The 23268-nt window shown below is 42.3% G+C and overlaps 1 protein-coding gene across 4 annotated transcripts in view; it reads right to left on the reverse strand.

Moving 5' to 3' along the window:
• Positions 1 to 23268, reverse strand: part of VTI1A (vesicle transport through interaction with t-SNAREs 1A) — a 328346-nt gene that overhangs the window by 102270 nt on the left and 202808 nt on the right. The gene's annotated exons all lie outside the window — the stretch shown is intronic.

Below are 23268 nucleotides of genomic sequence, written 5' to 3' on the forward strand. Positions count from 1 at the left end.
TAATGTAATACTCTCAGAATCTCCAGAGTAATTTCGGCATTAGTTACAAATAAAAGTTGGCTCCCTGCATCTCTGAACCTTGGGAACATGAACCTTTAAGACCTGGAGATCAAATACCAACATTCCCCTAGGAACACTGTGCACATCTGCATTTCTGGACATAGGACTTTTTTTTGTTCCTAATCAAGTATAATCTCACTTCATAACTTCTACTTTTGGCTCAGTGCTACCTAGATTTCCAGGCAAGCAAAGAAATGAAGGCTGAGGATTTTGTGCTTAGAGGTTTGGAAATTTGGCAAAGGCCACACGAAAATACAAGTATTTGATCTTGAACTTCAACGTAGTGAAATTCAGTTAAACTACAAAGAGACCCAACTGAGGCTTTTTAGATTCCAAATCTGCACCTGTATTTTGAGGTTGCCAGATATTTGTACTAACAATTCTGTGTTCAGGGCAAAAGCGGAATGGAGAGAATGAAGAACCCCTCAAATTGTCCTGTGGGATCTCCCAGCCATTCGCAGTAATCACTAATTCCTGCTTACATCTACAAGTCAGCCATCCAAGGGTTGCTATTCCTGGCTGATCTTGTTCTGTGTTTAAATGGTCTGACTGTTAGTCTCTGCATCTGGGTCCAAACCAATTTAACATGGAAAGTTAGCTCAGGGGTTCCAGTCTCCTCTAAGTTATCTTTGACGCCAGCTATAAAGATAGCTTGAGTTATTAATGGACAATAATGAAAAACGCTCTCCTGACCTACCCAACTCAAGGATATCATTATTAATACAGCTTCCTTAATATTGACCTCTTTGAGTCCAGCCAATGAAGTAGAATTTATTTTCAAATAATTTAATTTAGCATCCATTAACACTCCTTGGGACCTGAAAGCCACAGAATTTAAATGATTCTTATATTCAGATAATTGTGAGAACAGATTACCTGCAAGAGAAGACTTCCATGAAGATTTGGCTGGGCAGCGCATTTCAGAGTCCTGAATTTCATCAAGGTGGCATACCGACTGAATGTGGATTTGATTTACAAAAGCTTTCATATCATGGCCGTAACTTTTATTTCTTGTCATGCTTATCCACTTTGTAATGTTAAAAATGAACAAAACCAATCAAACATCACACAGCAGCATAACGAGGAATGATTAAGGGAAGAACATACTTCATCCAAAATTGATTTATACAGTATAGGTTGTCTATGAACTCATTTATTGTTGTTGGTCGAGAGCCAATATGAGTAACGGTTAAAGGTATGGGTTTTATTTGGAATCGGGCTTGCGTTCAAATTCTAGTTCTGCTACTTATCAGTTCTCTGACTTAGGAGAGTTCCATGATGCCTTTCGGGCCTCAGTTTTCTCACCTGTCAAATCACTTGTAAAGATGAAGAGAGACGATTTATTATGAAGCACTTAGTATAGGGCTGACTCACAGTTCTCTCTCAATAAATGGAAGCTATTTCTCATTTGTCAGCATCTTTCCCCCCACCCTAAGCTCTCTGATGTGGAGGGCTTTTTCTGGTTCTTTTCTGCATATTCTGCAGGACTGGTCTCATAACGTGGTAGGAAAAACACTGACTTGGGTGCCAGGGACCAGAATTCAACATCCGACCTCACTACCTACGAGAGACTCAATTTCTGGCAGCGTTCTTAAGATATCTGGGTCTTAGTTTGTCTTTCTGTAAAATGGGGATATTGTTTTACCTTCCACTGTTCTGATGGGGATATAACACATTTTGTAAACTGTACAGCACTGTTTAAATTTAGGTTGTTGTCACACCCCAATTAAGAGCTACTATTTTTTGCGCACTGACTATGTGCCAGACACTGCACAAGTGAGTGCTGAGTCGTCCCATCAATTCGACAGGCTCAGTAAAGTGGGGACTATCAGCGTTCCTGCTTCACGGGCGAGGAGGCCTGACCTGACTCAAACCCAAGCAGTCTGGCTCAGAAGCATGCCCTCTAAACGGCTATCATGTACTGGGTCCCAGAACATTAGGAAAAAGGGCAATCTTTTGCGAATCTGTCAATGGCTGGTCTAGGTGGTCAGGGTGAACAGGAGACAGTCACCTTGCTAAGGTGATGGCAGATGCCACAAGGAAGAAAAAGGAGGGGAGGGAGGGAGGGAGAGAGATAACGAGCAGGAGAGAGAGAGAGAGAGAGAGAGAGAGAGAGAGAGAGAGAGAGAGAGATTGATTCCAAACAATCGGATTCATGAAAGACTGGGAGAAACTTTTTCCACTTATGTTCAGATTTCTGCAACACAAGTACCCTACTCTGGGGTATGTATATTTTCCATTCTGCTGAAATTGCCAAGTGAAACCTAAGAGGAAAAAAATCACCTCAATTCTATGGCTGGCCATGAGTAAGACTTTAGAACTTGGCATTTTAGGAAGACATAAGTTGACGGGCCCGAGCGAAAAGCAGTACTTTGTGACATGACAAGCCCATCGCTGAAAGCCCCCAAAAGACCACCACTCAGAGGTAGAGTAGACACAAAGGACCATGGCACTGGTCACCTCTGTGGGTATTCCGTTCTCCATACACACCGAAGGGACCCCAGAGTGGAGGTCACCTGGCAGAAAGAACTGTGACTTTCCTAGGCCACATCTTTGGCTGCGTGCTACTAAGCAGTGAATTCTAGAAAACGAGGCCCAAGACAATACTCCGCCTGTGCTCCACAGCCAGTACCCAAAGGGCGTCGGAGCATGTGTTTAAGCGTATGGGAACAAAGAGCATAAAGATGTGTGAGACGGGTGTTAAAACATCGGTTCAAACATGTGTTTAACCATGTGTGAGCGAAAGGGTGTTAAGCCATGTGGTAAAACAAGTGTTAGAGCAGATTCGATTACAAATGTTTCTCATTTGGTAGCTTAAATTATTTTCTGCCTAATCCAGTGTTGCTAAGCAATAGCTGTGTTGTCCTAACTTAACGTAATAAATTATTAAACTTAAAAAATTGAAGTTAGAATTCTTTTTTCTTTTCCTGTCTTGGTTTCATCAGGAAGAATTTACATCTGCAGTTTTCAATAAACATAGCGGTGTTCTGCTGGGATCAGCAGAAACTTCCCGAGGCAGGAAGGCAACAGTCAGAGAGGGACCAGGAGCAGACCCTGCTCAGCGCGGTGACGCAGTGCACAGAGTCTGCGAGACAGAGCGGCACAGACACTGATTTGGGGATTTGATGAGCCCCGCGGTCCCCCGTCTTGGGGTGACCATTGCAATGGGGGAGCTGTGCCGCAGCCAGGATTCTGCTTTTTGTTTCCATTTTTTAAACATGTATATATAAATATGTAACACTGCTCTGGAAAACAGGGATTTGGGCAGTTCTATCGAGAGTAAAATGTGGTGAGATCTGCTTTAAGGTTTCTCTGACAGTATTTGCTAAATATATTTTAGCGTATGAATCTACAATGCTGCTGGAAGATTCCGTTACGAAGCAAATGAACAGTCTTATTTTAAAATGTAAATACATCCCTGGGCAATATGGCTCAGTTGCTTGGAGCATCATCCAGTAACCGAAAGGTTGCGGGTTCAATCCCTAGTCCAGGGTGCACATGGCATGAAACCAAATGATGTTTCTCTCACATCGATGTCTCTCTCTCTCTCCCTTCTCCTCTACAAACAGCTATGAAAAAATGTCCTCCAGTAAGGATAAAAAAAAAGTAACTACACAAACCTGGATGTTACTTTTAAAAGAAAGAAAGTAGACAAAGAATCTCAACGTGCTATGGATGCTGTGCTACAGCGTGACGAAAAGAGTTTAAAACAAATATGCATATGCTAATACAGAGGGGAAAAGTGATCAGGTAGCTGCTTTATTTTCTTGTTATGAAACAAAGCTCTGTTGTTTCTCTGATGAGAGTGGATATATATAAAATCAAACATTCTTTTTAAAAACTACCAAGAACAGAAGAAAGGCAAAAAGACTTGCAGGTTTGTGTTTAAATCCCATTTCCTGTGCAGTGCCAATTAATATGCCTCTTTCTGCTTAACTGGAATAATTTGTGTATAAATGCTATTTGATTATACCTAGAAAAACATTTTTTGATCATTCTGAATCAAGAAAAATGGATATAACCATTAAAATCAAAATATCGCCTTCCCAATCACCTTCTGCCTCAAGACCACAAAATGTTTCATTGAAACAAAAACTGGCATGAGAGAAACAAGCAATTAAAGCTAGTGTCTTCTGTCAGCCACCCTTGTAGCAGAGGTCAGAGAATTTTTGAATACTTCTCTCTTTCTGTTCACTCGTGTCACTTAATGATTTGTTCATGCCGTTTGGTACATACTGGAGAAAACACGATTCCTCAGCAGAAAGAAACCATGGTCTCCGGGTGATGTGACCCGACTCTCTGCTTAAACAAATTCCACCGTGCACGCTGACAGAGAGAGGGTGATTATTTTTTCTTCTAGGAGACTTCGGCCCAAATGAAGAAAACTAAGGAAATAGCATCTGACCAAGAAAATAGCAAGAGGAAGGTTGTGCATAGGTTTGCTTTGCTTGTGTTGAGCAGTTTTACTTTTGACCAAAGCAAATTTACCAAGGAGCACATTTATTTTGGCAATCCCATGTTTCTTCAATGTTAACGTTTCACTTTCGATAGTGCAAAACCAAGGATAGAATAGAGACCAGATATTTTCTGTCAGTCCTAAACACGACCTGAAATCCGAAGCTATTTCACTGAGGTTAGTCTCCAAGTGCATGTAAATCAGGCTCAGGAATAATGTCTGTGCTACAAAAAATTATAAAACACTTATAAATCTCACGGGCTGGAGGAAAACACTATGAAGCAGTGTGCTTCTGGGTCCTCAGAACCAGCTGGAATTGTTAGCTGGGGGCCAGTTAATTGCAGGCCATGAGTCTTCAAACGAGTGTGCAAACACACCCCACTTTACAGAAAATAGACGAAAATAAACAGACCCTGAGATAACACTTCTGAATTTCGCTAGATGTGCCCACCGGAATACACATAATCACTTTCCTTCATTGCGTTTCTCTCAGAGGCAGAATGAATGCTCAGTAAACAAAACCCTGGAGGTGACTAGAGCGAAGAGGCTCCTTCCGAAACAGTTCTTCCTCCAAAGCCCTCGTGGTGAGGTCAGGTAGAATAACATTAGACGGCGCTTCAGACGTCTCACAGAACAGTTTGTACTCTTAATCAAACTTTTCAAAAGGCAGCAAAAATGATTAGAAACATAATTTTAGCTTCTTCTGCTTCCTGTTGGAAGTGATCGCCATTAACCTCCTGAAGGAGTAGGCTCGCCTGGTCTCCCTGGGGGAGCCTTTCATGCCAGGGCTGCTGGGTGCAGCACTCAATGCCTCCTCAATGTTCCTGCCCCGTGCCCCCAGCTCCGTGCCTTGCCAACAGGGTAAGAAGGAACTTTCCATGATAGACTGTGCCATACTTGCAATGCGTGTGTTTAAAGTAAGTCAGAGAAGCTTTCACAACATCCAAATTGAGACCAGGCAATTGCCTCTTGAGGTTGGTGCCACTTCCCTTTTTATAAATAAAACAACTTCAGCAATTATGGGGAAAAAGCAAAACCAATGCAAATAAACCAACAAGTCCGTTTATCTTTCTCACCTTAAACATAAAAATATATACATTTTAAAATTTATTTTGTTACTGTTGTTCAAGTACAGTTGTTTCCATTTTCCTGCCAACACTGCCCCCCCAAATACATTTTTAAAAGGCTAAGACAATCAGATGCTTTTTATATATCTAAATACGTATGCCCTTTTCCTGCTACTCAATGTTTCTTACTACTGCTTATAAAACTAACCAACCCCCAAAGTAGGAATTTTGAACTTTTAAAATGCTTTCTGTCATCCAATGCAAGTGCTCTCATCGGAAATGGCAGCAGTAAACACCAGGCAGCCAAATGCAGGGGAGGTGCCACTCGAACATCAACATTGCTCTAAGGATCTTCCCATCAGGGGAATTCAGTGACTAGCACTTCTGCCACTTAGGAAAAGTGTTAGGAGGTAAAAGAACAGGCACTGCTTCACTCCTGCACGTTCTGGTACTTTTGATGTGTTGATTCCAGGCTTGTGTGCCCAAGTTCATCTGAGTTGGGGACTCAAGAGGGAGAGAAAATAGCAAGTGTTTCTATTTGCTAATGGTGTTTCGCCTGTGGTAGTGAGAGAACCCTTCATGCACCGGACATTTACTGAGTGCATATTATGCACCAGGCTTACTGACACTGAGATACAGAGATGAAAGCCAGTTCTCCCCTCTAGGGGCGCCCAGTCTAGAGAGGGAGATGGGCAAGAAACCCCCCAGGTCCAGCACAGCTGGGTTCCCACCTGCTAGGTGCGCACCGCCGGAGCGCTCCATGGCGGGCTGCAGGCGCACCAAGGGGATTACTTTTTATTTTAAATATTCAAGGATGCTCTTAACATTTTATTTACTTACTTACTCATTTATTTTAATATGTGCATTAAGAGAATAATTAGCACATTTGAACCATGGACAATTCTCTACGTGATATATACCTGAAGGTATTTAGATACAAAGCAAAAGTGTGCCCATTTCAAGAAAAACAGCAGTACAGATGTTAGGCAGATAGGATCCCCCCCCAAATGATGATGGTATCACTCAATCACTGTAGTTTGGAAAATAATGCAGCTCTAACTAGGTGAATCAAAAAGGATGCTGTTTTACAAAGGTTGGAATCCTCTACATATCTTCCCTGGCCTAAAATAGGAGGCTGTTTGCCAGCAACCTACCCTTAGATATTTACTCTGGAGAAATAAAAGCCTGTGTTCACAAAAAGATGTGTACACAAATGTCATAGCACCATTGTTTATAATCGCTGCCAATTGGAAGCAACGTACATGTTCATGAACTGGTGAATGGACAAAGAACTTGTAGTAGGCCCCTGCTAGCCAATGTTACTCAGCAACGGAAGGGGGTGAACTACACACAACAGTGTGGATGAATTTCTAAACCGCAATGTTAAATGTTGGAAGCCATACACAGAAGACCACACATACTAATTCCATTTACAAGACATTCTAGAAAAGGCAAAACTCTGTTGTCAGGAAGCAGAGCAGTGGCCATCTGGGACAGGGATGGGGTAGGGAGTACAAGGACCAGAAGAAACTTCGCAGAGTGAGAGAACTGGTCTATATCTTGACAAGTAGTGGTAGTTACCCAATGACATACTATGACCACAATTCATCCAACTGTGCATTTAAAATGTGTGAATTTTATTATGCATAAATAATATTTCGATTTAAAAAACCAAACAAAACTGCGAAGACCAATAAAAAAGTTCTGTAGGTTGCTTCTGGCCCACAGACTTGCAGTTTTCAACCTCTGGTCTCAGTAGAGAGATTCTGTTTTAGCTACCCCTGAAGAAACACAAAAGATGACCAGAAGTCATCCATCATCCTCCCCAAGGCTGGGCTGAAGGAAAAATGGCGAAGTTGTGTTCATCCCTCTCTTCCACTTCTCTCGCCTTCTCAAGGTGCAAAGTGCTCCCATGCTGCCCCCTGGCTGTCCTGCTCCTCCGCCCACAGCACCCTGCTCACAGCCCTTTGCTGCGAGGCAGCTCCTGAACCAGCCTTCCGGGCAGCCCTCCTTCATTCTAGGCTGTCCTGCAGTGCGCTGTGCAAGGTGGAGATCATTTCCCCTGGTGAACTCTCCACCAAGTGGGTGCCACGACTGACACTAATTCAATGGTCAAGTATTGACATTTGGCAAAGACGATACATGAAGCCTCAACCCAAGTTCAGTTATTCCCTTTTGGTCCATCAGGGAGCCCATCACAGAGTGACCTGCCTCCATTGTTTACAATAGACCTTGCTGTCCATATTATTACAAAATACCTGAAAAATAACACATGCCAGTGGTCTGCGTGGGTAATACAGAATGAGACAAATAAATCTCAGGACTCAGTTATCAAAACTCAGGGTGCTCTGGAACACGAGGCCGAGGAGCTCGCAGACACACGAGAGGCAGCCCGTCGGTGCTCTGGAAAACAAACGCATGCCAACCACATGCTACTGACTGGGCTTTCCTGACCTCTATAAATGTCATACTAACTTGATTAAATAAGAGAAGACGAACTACAACATCAAATAGACCAGGGCAGTGCAAGCTATCATGTAAAGTTAAAAAGAAAAAGGCAGCACTTAAAATTGTATTAGAGCCACATAATGAAAAATGTCAACATATGAAAAAAGACTAAAAAAAGTGGGTTAGGAGTGCTTTCTTTTCTTTAAAAAAACATTTTTCTTGGACAATCCTATTTATGTAATAAAACAAACCAGAAGTCCCAGAGCCAGGATGTGGTGCTCACCTGTCCGTCGCCCATCAGTTAGCATGGGTGCTGACTACTCACACTTCCTTCTTCTCAGGGCTTTAGAGACCAGGGGCGGGTTTCACCGTGCCCCGCCAGGTCCCTGCAAGGATCTCATCAACCCTTTAGTCATGCTGATGAGGACACTCACTCCTTCTAGGGCTGGCTGCTAAGTGTCCCATTTGCAAATGGAAATAAAAAAGTCAGAGAACTTGGTTAACAAGGCAGGTGTGCTCCTGGAAAGAACCCCGGCGAGGAGAGATGACTTTCATTTGAAAATTTTTAAAAAGCAGTATCTTGACATGACATATGGTTAATACATTTTCCCCCAAAGCAAAACTGGGTTAAAAATTTCAAGTCCTATTAAAGCAAAACTGTTGCTTAAAAAAAAAAGGCAGAGGCAGGCCCAGGCCATTTTCAGTCGACATTGTGAAGTTCATTCAAGCCCATCCAGGCTCTCGCTCAGGCGGTGGCCTCCTAAACTCCTCCAGCCTCAGCTCCCCCCATCCCCATCCCGACTTGTTCTCAGCAGTAGTCAGATTAGGTCGCATGCGGCGATGAGACCACAGGTCACAGTGGTGCCCACACAGCATCTGAAGCCTAATGATCAGGAGAACAAGCTCTAGAGGAGGCGGTCTGGGCATTGGCCAGGGTGGTATTTTTGGTGGCACGGTGGCTCTAACAGAAAGCCCCACCTACACACATAGTTAACTTAAAATGGTATTAAAGCCACATGATGAAAAATGTCAACATATGAATAAAGACTAAAAACAGTGGATTATAAGTGTTTTTTTCTTTTAAAAAATGTGTTTCTTCTTTCTTTGACAATCCTATTTATGTAATAAAATACAAATCAACAGAATTCTTAGAAAAACATGGCGAAATCAGGGATGTTCTAGAGGAAACAGGAACGTGTGAAAAGATACTCATCAATGGGCCACATGAAAAACATACAGGAACTTGGGTCTTCACGGAGGCCATTCTGTCTGGAGCGCATTACAGGTGCTCAGTAAAGAACACTAATGGTGAGAAACAGTGGATTCTAGACAGACTCTCAGACCACTTGACTTTGCCAAGGTCTTATCTCCCAGGTGATGAGTACAGGTGGGAAGATGACAGTTGTGTATAATAGCAAACATGTGTGTTACAAGGTGACCCCCCCTTCTACTGTTAAAATGGGGATACTGGAAAATAAAAGGCATGAATCGTAGAGTTGACAGTAAAGCGCCGATCTGAATTTTCTTCGGTGCCTGCCTTGAAAGAGGCTTCCTCCCTGTCTTTGGTCAAGCCATCTCCTTGGTCTGAATCCCTTCTAACTTGGCCTGGGCAAATCTTACCTCCCCTTCAAGGGCCATTACAAAGGCCACGTCATCCATGAGACTGAAGCCGACTCCCCCAAGCTGGCAATAACTTCCAGACTCCGGGAACTGTGCACTGCGGCTTCCGATCACCACCCACCTTGAGTCAGCCCTTCTTCTGATTAGGATGTGAGTTTTCTGAAGAGAAGAGTCATCCTTCCCCCCCCATATACCCAGCAAACTTTCTTGCATGTGTCTGTGGAGTGAATCACCATTTTTCTAATATTGTAAATGCTTCTCAGGATGAAAGCATTAAGAGGAAAGTCGGTCCCTTTAATTCAGTCACTCTTATTGTTGTTATCCTAGGAGGGAGCATAAAAAGGTGTGAGGATGCCCAGCCGACAGCACACTGGCTCGTATGAGGCTGTTACGACGTGAAGCGAGGCACCCCTGCCTGGCCTTCAGGACGCATCAGCTGACCCCATCAACAGATACGATACCACGGCTGGCTCTCCCTGCCAGTGTTTGGAACGGCCCCCTAAATCCTGCCTCCCTATATTTCTTAGAGGGACACTTAGACCTCAAAGAAGATTCATCTAAAGAAACTGGCACATGGGATTTCATCTTTCCTAAGGCTTTGATATCCTGCGTCAGTAAATCACCTGTGATTAAATAGCAAAGTTGAAATAAGACTGCCAGGCATACAGGCCCAAGGGTTGGGTGACAGAAAGGGTTGGTATGGTTCTCTTATCTCAAGCAATTTTAAAGATCACCCACAGTTTGCAGATGAACATGGTACCTCGCTGATGGCTTCTGAAAACACAAGACACAAAATCCAAAGACCACGCTGGCCACTCAGTACACTGCTGAATGCCAGTTGTACCTTGTGACCCCGTGCCTGGTTTGATGCTGCGGCTCACCGCCCAGCATCCCGGGGCAGTACTGTATGGCACATTGCTAGCCCAGGAAAAGATCGAAGTTCAAAATTCGAAGTATGGTTTCTACTAAATGAGCACAGCTTTTACAGCACTGTAAAGTGAAAATCAGTAAGTCAAACCATTGGAAAAGGCGAAAGATTTATACCATCTGAAGAGAAGCCAGAGTATATAAGTCAAACCACTGTAAATCCGGGACTGTCTGTATACCCAAATCATACACTCTCTCTGAAAAGTTACTTAAAAATATATCCCAGCTGACTATAAGATTAGGAAGTTGAGAACTCAAGAATGGGGAAATCATACATAAGATGAGAATTTATTCCCTTCAAGGAAGCCACATTAAGGAACTAATATAATCTATGGATAAAGACACATAGCATCAAGGTATAGCAATAAGCTAGAAAAAACCTGTTTAACATAAAGGCGATACTCCTACGAGAGAATATTATACAACTGCTATAACTGAGAATTACAAATACCAGAATATGAAATTATACATGTTGTATGACCTCAATTACATACACAAAATCCATAGAAAAAGACTGCAGTGAAATATGCTGAAACTTTAACCAGTTGCTCCCTTTCACTGTGATTATGGATAACTTTTCCCCCTTTTTTGATAAAGTTTTTTTCTACAAATAAAAGGTTTTCAAAAGCTTTTGTCAGATTTTCTAAATCAGAAAGAAATACAGTTATAGAGACGATGTGGAAGCGTAGAGACAAATTTAAGACAGAGTATGATTAAATGAGAAGCAGCAGTACCAGGTCATCCATGGATTGGGACTGAAAGGCTAGAAGGGAATACTCGCCTCAAGGGAGTAGCTTGTCTCATGGTAGAGGAATTAAAAACAATTTTTTCTTTAAAATTTTTCCTTTAATAGTACTATTTTGTTTTATGGAAAAATGTGATTTAAAAAGAATGTCCTCAAACGTGTGTTCGTGATAGTCACAATATAGTGAAATTACACAAAAAGAAACCTCTCTAATGCCCGCAACGACCACCCAGAGTTTTCCAAAGACTGTTCAGGTTCATGTTCATGTTCCGGTCAATCACTATCACTGCGACTTTGACCTTTTCTGTTTACACTCTATCCCCAGCACTGAGCCAGGTGACCAGAAACTTGTAAGTGCTGGAGAAATAAATATCGGTGGACGAACAAATGAGTAGTGGGAGAAAAGCCCATTCCACCTTACAGACACACCCTTTGGTAAAAAGATTCTTTGCCTTCCTCCAGTTTTCCCAGCATCGCCAATGTGGAAATTGGAAGGACAACTTGGCTTCAAAAATTCTCATCGTCCTTCCTAGATTACGTGCTCCGTGGGAATCCAGTTGGAGCCCAAACCTGGTGCCGTATTTTTATTTCTCTTTTCCATTTCAAAAGAAAAGGCTGTAGTTAATTCTAATTTTCCTGCGGGCAGAGGGAAGGGAAACTTTTTATGTCTGTGAAAGAATGGCACCCCCCCTCCGCCCCCGGCCACCTGAGGACAGTTCCTCCCAGGAACACCTGTTTGCTCCAATTGAAGCCTCTCCAAACGGAGTCCCGGGGACCAGGAGGTCGCTCTTCAAATGGCCCACCACTCTACAATATTTATTCCCCACCTGTCTGATGGCCGCGATAGCTTGGGAACGCTCCAGCCGGGGAAAGCTGTTCCTTGGCCCTGACACGGCAGAGCTAACAGCAGCCAATGCTCACCCAGGCGCTGGCCTGCATCCAGGTGCCTGAGTTAAAAAATGCCTCTTCCTTTCCACAGCCTACCAGGCTTAGCACAAGTTCTTGAGGAAGGAGAGGTAAGTAATTTTTCATCCTCATACCAATATGTTGCAAAAACCAAGTTGTATCTTTCACTTTGTGCGTCTTAAGTCTCAGATTTTGGGGTTTTCTATTCCTAGTCATATTAAATAGATGCCATACGCTGAAAATGAGGATTGGTAAATTAATTTCTCCAACAAGAGAACTATTAGAATCCAGAAGGTAAAATGCAATAGAAACTATCTTAGACACATAATTTAACATGTAATTCAAGGAAGAAAAATGATGCCCACATCAAACTCCAATTATGAGAGTGAAATAATGTTTTATTTAAAAAATTCTAACCATGAGAGAACTGTACTTTTGAAAAGCTTACATAAAGCTTTATAAAATAAGAGACCTTTTTATCTACTCTAGATCCATGAGTTTGAAAATACTTTATCTATGCAATTTCAAGGCACATAAAAACCCCAGTGAATAAATAAAATGTTCTTTTTTCCTTTATACAGAAGCTTTAAAAAATATCCATATAAATGGCTTGGCCTTGAACAAACAGATTAAAAGACCTAAAAGGCTATGGTTTCAGATCATGTATACATAATGGAAAATGAATGCTTTTCTTTATTGCCTGGGCAAGTTTTCTACTAATAAATTCTATAAATCCATTGGATGAGAAGGTTTAATTGGAATATATGAAAAAATTCAGTGTTTTAAAGTGACACACTTATTGAATTATTAATATGCCACAATAAAATAATTCATGTACACTGCCAATATTCTTTGCATCTATGAATCATATGTATAGCAGGTGTGGTCAACATGCAGTATTATTTCAGAGGCCATTAAGTTGTATAAATATGTGATTGTGGTTAAGGACATCAAAATTCTCACTATCTTCCTAAAGTTGGGGTAAAATGTGTGAAAAGACTTTTCATAATTGTTTATAATTAGAAATATTTCGGTGACTTCAAGCTGCTCTCACTTCTTTGAAGAAAACCTGAAACTCCATCGCAGTTACAATTCCCAATGTGCCTTTGGGTGATGATTACCTTACGAGCACGTGCAGTTACGAGCTGTTCGTTAGCTTCCTGCGTACCCTCAACACAGTTGGACACAAGTTTAGATCTTTGTAACACCATCTCTCTGCACTCAAGTTCTGCTCCTGGGAATTATATCCTGAAGCTGCCATAACATGAGAAGCAACATACCCCACATATGGATTAAGGTTGAAATGGTACCTTTTAGGTCCGGATATCTGCCATCTCCTCTATAGTCGTATCTGACCACAGGCCTCAGGGATTTCTTCTTGCTGTCATTGCCTGTTGAATTTGTCTCTTACCATATAGCACAAGCCCCTCGGTATCGCTTCTTAAAAACTATTAAGCTACCTGGGAGTAGCGCTCAGAGCTTGTTGGGTCGGATGCCTACCTACCATACTCCCTTTACACACCCAATACTGAGTACCCCCTTTACACACCTAATACTGAGTACCACTTTTACACAACCAGCACTGAGTACCCCCTTTACACACCCAATACTGAGTACCCCCTTTACACACCCAATACTGAGTACCACTTTTACACAACCAGCACTGAGTACCCCCTTTACACACCCAATACTGAGTACCACTTTTACACAAGCAACACTGAGTACCCCCTTTACACAACCAACACTGAGTACCTGCTGTGGAAGAACGTGGCCGTTGCTGTTACTGCTCAGAGAGCACGATTTCCGTGGCTAAAATCAGTGCTTTGGTCCAAGTTTTGCCCCATGTGGGTGGAATGAACTTGGACGAGGCTCAACTTCTCTAGGTTTCAATGAACTACAACACAAGGATAATAATGGCAAAACCAATTCAGTGTCCTCACGAAGATGACATCAAATGGGATTCTGCGAACATGCGTATGCGAACATGCCTTACAAACCAGAAGGCCCCAAGGTACAGATTTTAATTGCTGCAGTTGTCTTTAAGGACTTATTTTGGATAAAGGATCTGATTTCCCAAAGAAGGCACTGCTATAAAGTTTCTTATGAAACTGTGGAAACTTCAAAATAAGTGTTTTGGTAGACTGATGCATTTCAAATAAGCTAGCATATCAACGTAATTGAGTGGTACTTAGTTATAGGGCATTGTATAGTTTTGTAACAGCAGCTCACTTCTCAACTTTTTTGGAGTTGGTTGTGGACTCTTTAAAAATATTACGGAAGATTCCGGGAAAGGTGCACCTACACACACGTGCAGTTTCGGAAACTCCGGTGGTTCAGAGATGCTGTGAAGCCCACCCCGGGGCAGGCGCCACCGTCCTGGGCCTTTAGACAGAGTATGTGGCTGGTTCGGTGAAAGCACTGGGAACCTGACTCCGCCACTTCTCACCAGCCTGAAAATTGGGAAGCTAACAGGTTTTTTCTCCCTTCATCACAAAATCATTACGGCATCAGAGGATGGAAAAGTAGAGTGGTATTTCCCAGGTAAACTACAATGGGCCAGGACACTTGGGTGCTGGTTCTTCTGTAATTCCAAGCCTTCTCGACCCTTAAAAAATTTTTTTTGGTAAAATTTACCATTCTGGCATTTTCCTCACTGATATTCCGACTCAGTTGCAAAGTTCTTCATATAACTTTGCAAAAGAAGTCATTAACTTTGATAATAGGATATTACAGTTAAGAAATGACTGTGTCTCCCACCATCGCAACTTCTATCTCGTCGGAAATGTTAGAGACAATGTCAAGGAACAAAGAGGAAGGACCTCAAGCAACACTACTAGTAAAGCAGCACACCTTAGAATTTCAGCAAATACTTAAATCACACTTTTGGATACTAGATACACTCTTTTACAAATAATGGAGCATTTTTCCTCAGTAAAGCAAAAAATTCTTTCTTAACACCCAGCTGACAAATTCTCGAGATGCACACAGTTGTTTCTTATTATGGCTTCCCTGGAAAACAGTTCTGGGAAAGCACAATTCCCAGCCACCTACTCTGTTTACGGCAGACAGAACTGCTTGTGTGGTATAAATAGGAGTCTGTCTTTAAATGCTGCTGAAAAATAAAATGCACCCATGAGAAAGAGCCATTTCCTGCCACCAAGGTGGCTTAAAAAAATCTTAGCTACTTTCGGAACAGCACCAAAGCATACATAATAATTACCAATTACTGCACAATAAAAGACTAATTAAAAAAAAAACAAGAAGGAAAACCCCTACGAGCTTCATATTCCAGAGATACCCTCAGAATGATCAGTGTTGTAAAGTGTTCTTGTCCTGCAAGACCGTGAAACCCCCTTTTGTCCCCCTGCGTTTGGGATGGACATCTCGAACTTGTTCTTGTTCGTGCAGATAAACCTGGCCTTGTCTCCCTAACTGCTCTTTCCAAAGAAGACTCACAGTCGTTGGACTTTTGATCTGGGCAGCAGCTCGCTCGACCACCTGCACCGTGCCTGAGCTGTTACTGAGCTAGCTTTGTCCCATCTCATAACACAGCGAGCCTTTTAAAGTTGATGTGTGAATACACTACTCTACAATGCGAGCGTTCAAACAAAAAAATGTGGTGGTGGCGGCGGCGGCGGTGGCAGCAGCGGGTTGGGGGGCGGCTCGCGGAGGGGGAAGCCCTGATTCTTGCTTCATGAAGTTCTGATATTGTTCGCTGCATTTAATGAAACAGATGGTCAAAGGCTTCCCTCAACTCACAATGGAGCGGACAGTGGTGTAATGGCGTGGGGGCCTAGGATTGTAAGGCGTTGTTTGGTGATGGGATGTGTTAATAAATAGCCATTTATGAGGAGGGGGCTGGGGCTCCTTTACTTGTTCATAAGGAAGGCCCAGGACTCCTTGCTTCTAGTTAAGAGCTCAAGGCTGTGTTCAAAGATGGCATTGATGGTGAAGGTAAAGGGCACCCATCCTATTCTACATCGCATTAGAGGATGTTCCCTGCTGGAAGAAAGAAAAAAACCATGAAAGAGAGGTAATTCAAGAATTAGGTCAAATTGTGGCTCACAACAGAGAAAAATGTAAGATGCTTTTCTATTGTGATTAATTAATGGACAAAAATATTCCATTACGGTGTGCTCACTTACTTTATCTTTGAATGAACAATATATTGTAGCCAAAGTGCAAGAGAGAAAAACCTGCAGGGTTTCAATAAATGAGCCCCAAGGGTCACTGACCTGGACAGCAACTGTGAAGCCAATCTTAACCATCCTTCCAAAGATTACACGTTGACCAGACCTGCGGCAGGGCCACATGGCCCTGTGCGGAATGCCGTGAGGCTCCCGGCCACCAGCAGCTTGCCACCCAGACCTGAGGACTGGTGGAGAACTGGTCACAGAACTCCTCATGCCTTTAGGGAGGGGACTGCCACCACCTTCCAGAAACCCCCTTCTGTCAACAGGCCCATCTCCGTGGCAAGGAAGGCAATGCTTGACCACAACAAAAGGTTATTGCCATATTTATAATGCAGCGTGGATCCTCTTATTGTGTTTCCTGCTCTGTGCTCGGCCTGGTCATTTCCACCCATCTGGATATCTGCCCAGGAGTTTGTGGAAGGTCCATGCTTTGGGGAAACCAGAATGATTCCTGGGCTTTATTTCTGTCTCGCTCAGGCAGCCTCCCCTATGCATTTCAGCTGGTTGCATGATATTGTGGAGGAACCATGTAAAATAGTTTGGGGGATGAGGGAGGGGATAAAAAAGATCTAGGAAAAATTTTGGACATGGTCACCGATGAACACAATATACACAAAGCAAAGCAGAAGGCATGTTGCCTTGTGAGACATGCAAGTGACCGGGAGGAAGGGTCCGAGCAAAGACGGTCACGTCTGGCTGGGAGACTGCTCAGGGCTTGATGGGGAGAGTGACCTTTCACCCGAGATCCAGAGTATGGATACAAGTTCATCTGGAACACGAGGAAGGTGACATTGGTTGTTTTTCCCACAATGTATCTGTTCCCCCTTTCAGTAAAAGCCCTGGATTTTTCTGAGGGATCTATTATTTGTCGATTCTCAGCTCTGTGTCTATCCCTTGCATGAAGTCTCAGGTCAAAAATATCAGACCACAGATAAATGGGACTTTTACCTAACCAGAGCCACCCAGAATCAGTAAGACTTCATATTATGACTTGTGTTGGAATGCGTGGGGAGATGAGATTTCTATAGTCTCTGAAAAGGCTCCCAAAAGCTGTGTTTCTGCAGGGAGGAATGAGGACAGAGCACAGGCCCCACACACGTGAGAGGTGGACCAGCAGGACCCAGTCACAGTGAGGCTGTTCGAACCCTTACGTGGCACTGTGTTTGAAGTTACTTCTGCCCTTCAACCAGTTACATGTGATGAGATACGTCTACATTCTGTACCTTTCAACGCACGTGACTATGAATAGTTACCTGACTAAGCATAGCTATCCTCATCTGTAAAATGGGGGTATGATGCTCTTTTCACAGGGTTCTTAAAGAGTAAATCAGATAACGGGTGTGAAGCATGGTTAGGGTCAGACATACACTTTGGGCAGCTGTAGGATAGGGTTTTATTTATTTATTTTTAGAGAGAGAGGAAGAGAAACACCCACGTGGGAGAGAAACATCAACTGACTGCCTCTCGCACGCCCCCAACCGGGGACCTGGCCCGCACCCAGGCACGTGCCCTCGCTGAGAACTGAATCGATGACTTCTAGGCTTGCAGGGCGATGCCCAACCCACTGAGCCACACCTGCTGGAGCAAGAGTTAGATAACTTTACATGTGCACTCAAATGTCTGAGACAGGACCAAAATTCAATGTTGAAAGCTGTAAGAATGTGATTAAAGAGAAACATACATGAAGAAACCCAAAGCCCTTCTTCAGGTCGGTAAAAACATCAGCCACATCAGCCTGTTAGAGGCCGGGCTTCTGGAAGAAGGCAGTGAGTAAGGCGTACAGTAATGACTTTACTTACACGAAAGGGACTGAGATTTTTTTTTAAAGTCTCCTTTTTGAAGCATTTTTCTAAGCTCAGGTTCTAAACCTATGACGTCTAAAGAATCTGCAGCAAATTCAATCACTTTATTCTGAAAGAATAAGAACTTGACTAAAAGGTGAGGAATGCCTTAGAGGTGAAGGTTTGCTATACCAATTCCAGGCCAGGGCCTGCGTTCATCACTAGTAACAACAGCCAAGGAACAGCAATGAGAAAAACAGAAATGCAAAAAACGTAAATGGAAGGTACTGCATGAGAATATACGCTTCTCGGTGCATAAAAACAGAGTAAATTCTCAAGGACACTTTTCTCACAAGTCTTGAAAACTCTCTCCTGTTGAACTTTCAGAAATTGTAATAAGAACAATTAAAGTCTAAGAAAGCGTTTCCTGGGCAAAATGAAGTGGGAAAGGAATTACTTTTTAAAGAAGATTAAAAAACATTCAGTCGTGGCTCATCTCTTTAAGAATAAGTCTGTTCATTTAAAAATTTTATATTTCTTTTGCTTATAGATCTGGCATTGGTATTTCTGGTATTCCTACCCTTAGGAATTATTCTGACAGTGTATTTAACGTTCCCAGATGTTTAACCTGTCACCCGACCAAAGCAACAGAACCATGTTTCAAGTGCGAGATGGGGTAGCAATGATAGGTGGCAATTATTTCCTGAACTGAGTTAGAAGTAGCTCTGACAAAAATCCCACGTATGAACCAGCAATGCATGAATACCTCCAGCTGGGTCAACTGCACGGACACTGTCTGCTTTGCTTCCGTTACAGGTTTGCGGCGAAGGCCGCTCGCCAACTCCATGCTTACTGGACAAAGTTACTATAGACGGTGTGAGGGTAAGCAGGGCTCACTTTTTGAAGGGAAGATTCTAATTTTTTAAAGAATTGTGGAAACAGTAGGGGCAAACATGGGTAATGTGGGAGAGAGAGAAAAGTATTTGATATTAAGGTAATCATACAAAGAATATATTTTAAAAAATATCACCTATGCCATTTCATTTTGTAAGTCTTGCCAACAGACACAGGGGCTGGCAGGAGTAAGGCCTGCTTGGGTACGTGGATGTCTCGCACGAGATAGATGGCAATTTGGACATTTCACCTAAAATGTCGTATCGTGTGCTTGAGTGTGATATTATGTTACAGAATTATATGCTTATGATTTTCTAATAAAAGATTTTCTAATAAAAGAGGGCATTATGTGCTGGGCCCTGTATACATGCAGTCAATGAACCAACATAAAATTATTAAAATATCCTCCTAATTTATGCCGGCGGAGATCCCAAATTATAACTTTGTTACATTCCCAAGAAATCCCTCAGACACCCCCAGAAACAAATATGTGGTTACTGATCAATTATTCACTCTTCAGAGCTAAAAAGAAAAAGTCATGGTGTCCTTTGCTTTCTAACAAAAAAGCTTGAAAACACCTATTTTCATTTTCACTGATTGCCAGCAACGTTCGATCTAATCGGACTTCCCAGTCAAATGCAGAAAGAGAAACACACACACACAAACATACATGTAAATGTATGAAGCGTGACATTTAAGCTTCTCGGTGCTACTTGTGACACTTTCAGACAACCCATTAAATAATCAAATTTTGTGAAAGTCAATGAGTAATCCACTTCTCTGGCCCCTATCACCACATGAACGGTCATTTATTTCACGAGCATTTTCGTTATTATCTGAAATACCACTTTATTTGAACTCTGCCTACAAGTCAGGAAATGAACGGCTCGTCCCTGGGTAGCTTTCTGTCTGGTGTCAAGACAGAAGAAAAATACAGGAAACCGGCTCTATGTATATCCTGATGTCAAGTTTTACTGTTATGATTTTCAATGGACCAATTCTCTGTTTTCTCCTTTGGTAGTATTGTGTAGTTACATGAAGAATAGTTGATTTGATTCACATGGGTTGAATCAGTGGCTATCTCACTAAACTAGATGTCTCAGTATTTTCTGCATACTTTAGTCCTTTTCGAAACTTGTTTCTGTTACGATTCCTCATCATCCTCTAGTTCTCTATTTTCCCCAAACATACAGTTTTATAGCTATTTAAATCATATTTTCTATTGGCTATTTGTTTTTCTGGCACCCCCATTTTTAATCCTCACCCAAGGATATGTTTACTGACTTTAGAGACAGAGGAAGGTTGGGGGAGAGAGGAACAGGGGGGAGAGAGGGAGACAGAGAGAGAGAGAGAGAGACATTGATGGGCCGCCTCCTACATGCACCCTCACTGGGGATGGAACCTGCAACCTTTTGGGGTGTGGGACGATGCTCTAAACAACTGAGCCAGCCAGTCAGGGATCCTGGTATCTTTTTAAATGACCAGTAAAGAATCATGGAATCACAGAATCTTCAACAGCTTCCTTCAGAGTCAGATCATCTTTATGAATTCCCATAGCACTTTGGAGGCACGTATTCTTTATTACATGAAGCACTCTGAAGGCAAAACTCCAACCGGCTTCCTCTGCGGACCCCCAAGGCCTTGTACACAGGGATCACGTACTTACTAGAAGGCGAATAAACAGAAAAAGGAAGGAGGGAAGGAAATAGATTTTTTAAACCTCATCTGAAGTTAATAAAAGATTAAAACGCATAAACAGTAGTGGCTGGCACTTATTTTATTTCCTATCTGCCTTTGGTCAGTTTTGCAGATAATCAGGTGGGTGCATGTACAGACTTGGGCACTGATGGAACTTTGGTTTTACCTGTCTTCACAACAGACTAATCAAAATAAGCAAAATGACCCACCTAAGGAGCCACAACATGCCCATTTGTGATCATTTTACAAATCTGAAAACAACCTAAGTTTAAACAGTGAAAATAACCAGCAATCATTCTTTCAAATAAAATAACTCCTTGGTTTGGGACCTTATAGAATATTTACATATTCTCGGTCATACAGAATCTATCACATGGAAATAAGCGAGCTTATGACGTATGCAGGTAAGCAGTTAGCCTGCACAAAGGGGACTTTCATTCTTTTATACATCCGTGAAGGTGACGGAAGAGCCCACTGTTCTGTATTACAACTTCTCCTAAACCAGAAGCACCTGTTGATGCACGATGCAGCCGAACTGTTCAGGTAAGAGAACGTGCCTTCTGAAATAAAACCTCAGCTGGGTGGGACGTGAGTGCCACGTGAACTTGGGAGGAGAGGGCAGAGGAAGCAACATCAGAGCGTTTAAGTGAAAGACTTTGGCACATTAGCCCAGGTTCCACTTGACTGTTTCCCCGGGCGGTTATAAGAAAGAATAAAGGAGGGAAAATATGTTTTATTAGCGATGTACAGTCGCTAATACGCACAGGCGACTCTAAGGGTTTCCTTGGCTCCGACATAGCAAGGTGATGCCCATCTGGGGATTTTCTATTTCTGTTCATGCTCTAGACAGATCCTGCAAGGAGATGAGTCAGTGATTGACTGCGTTTGCCTACAAAGAGAACCCCAAGTAGATTTCAGCAGAGTAATTTTCTTCTGTGGGCTTTTGAAACAACTGCGTTAGTACAATTTCCCCACAGAAAGGCCCGTCAAAGGTTGCAGAACTTGTTTGTGCTTCACCCTCTCCAAATGACTTGCAAATTTATTCAAATGCAATATGAGGAGATGCTTTATTTGTTGAAATAACTGTCTGCTGTGCTCTGCACAAAAGGGTGAGGTACATCAAGCAGAAACATGGATAGAAATACACTGGTTTAGAAACTCATAAATCCTGATTTGAATCTGCCAACCCGAAAGCCACATACAGCCTGAATAAACTATTTTTCCTAAATGCTACCTCTGATTAAGCCACACCATTAAATGACAGCTGAACTTTAACATTAATATGATATTATTTAAATAACTGCATGATTTTTTTCCACTAAAAATGATGAATGATTTCTGGACAGCTCAATTGACACAAAGCAGGGGACGCTTTAATGAGATTTGACAAAATGGAGACATATGCGGAAGAACCGTTGGAGCCCACATCGTGGGGCCCTCCCAGGGAAGCCAGAGAGGGTGGTTTCCTTTTTTTCTTTTTATTGTCTATAGGCACTGAAGCATCCCTTTCAATCGCCACTTCTCTGCTGATTTTGAGTTCTTCTAGGTCATTTACATATTACTCTTAATCAGAGAATTTGCAGGTTTATGGTTCTGAATCGGCACGGTGCATGCGGGAAAAGGAGGGGCGTGTGGAGTGAGGTTGGCACTGCTTCAAAGTGGCCCAGAACTTGAGACTTGCTACTGACCAGCCTGATAGAGAAATCACATTGGCCTTGGAAACTCAGCAACTAGACCTTTGATTGGTTCCTATGCAATCAATTTCCGACGCAGCAAACATACTGTTAGCAAGCTATTACATATGGATACATGATTAGAAAAGACTTATTTTCAAATAGTTGTCCCTAGAGTATCAATGAGAAAAAAGGTTCTCTTCTCTATAATTCCAATCAAGCTATTCTAGAGGCAATTTTCAACACCCCCCATTCACACTTCTATCCACAGTTCCAAACTGAAGGTTACCCATCCTAGATAACACTCTTATTTGGTAGATTCTGAAAGTAAAATAATTACATGCTGAATAGGGCATCGAAGTAAAAAAAATGACTCCAATTTCCAGACCAATGCAAACATTTCCCACTGCCCTTCAAAAATAGAGTATAGAATATTACCTAAAATCATTCATTTATTTGCAATCTCTCCCAAATATTCTTCAACAACCAAAGGTTAATACACAACATTAACATTTGTCTGCTCGCACATGTGAATTCGGATAATTCAGATATTCTTTAAATTGTAAAAGCCATCTTTAAGAATACGCAAAATCGAGACATTTCCCCAAACAGCATCTCTTTAAAAAGAAATGAAAACAAAGGCAACACGGCGCAAAGCGAATACCAGAGGGCTCCGGGCACCACAGGCCTGCATCCTCTTTCTCTGAGAAGGAGACTCCCAAAATAGAAAATAGGATTGCTCAGCTCCTGCCATGGGGCCTTCCCCAGGCTATGAAAGAATACTTCATGTCTAACCCTAA

The sequence above is a fragment of the Sturnira hondurensis genome, unplaced genomic scaffold, assembly GCF_014824575.4.
Source record: "Sturnira hondurensis isolate 20B ecotype Veracruz unplaced genomic scaffold, ASM1482457v3 Scaffold0014854, whole genome shotgun sequence".
Classification (NCBI taxonomy): domain Eukaryota; kingdom Metazoa; phylum Chordata; class Mammalia; order Chiroptera; family Phyllostomidae; genus Sturnira; species Sturnira hondurensis.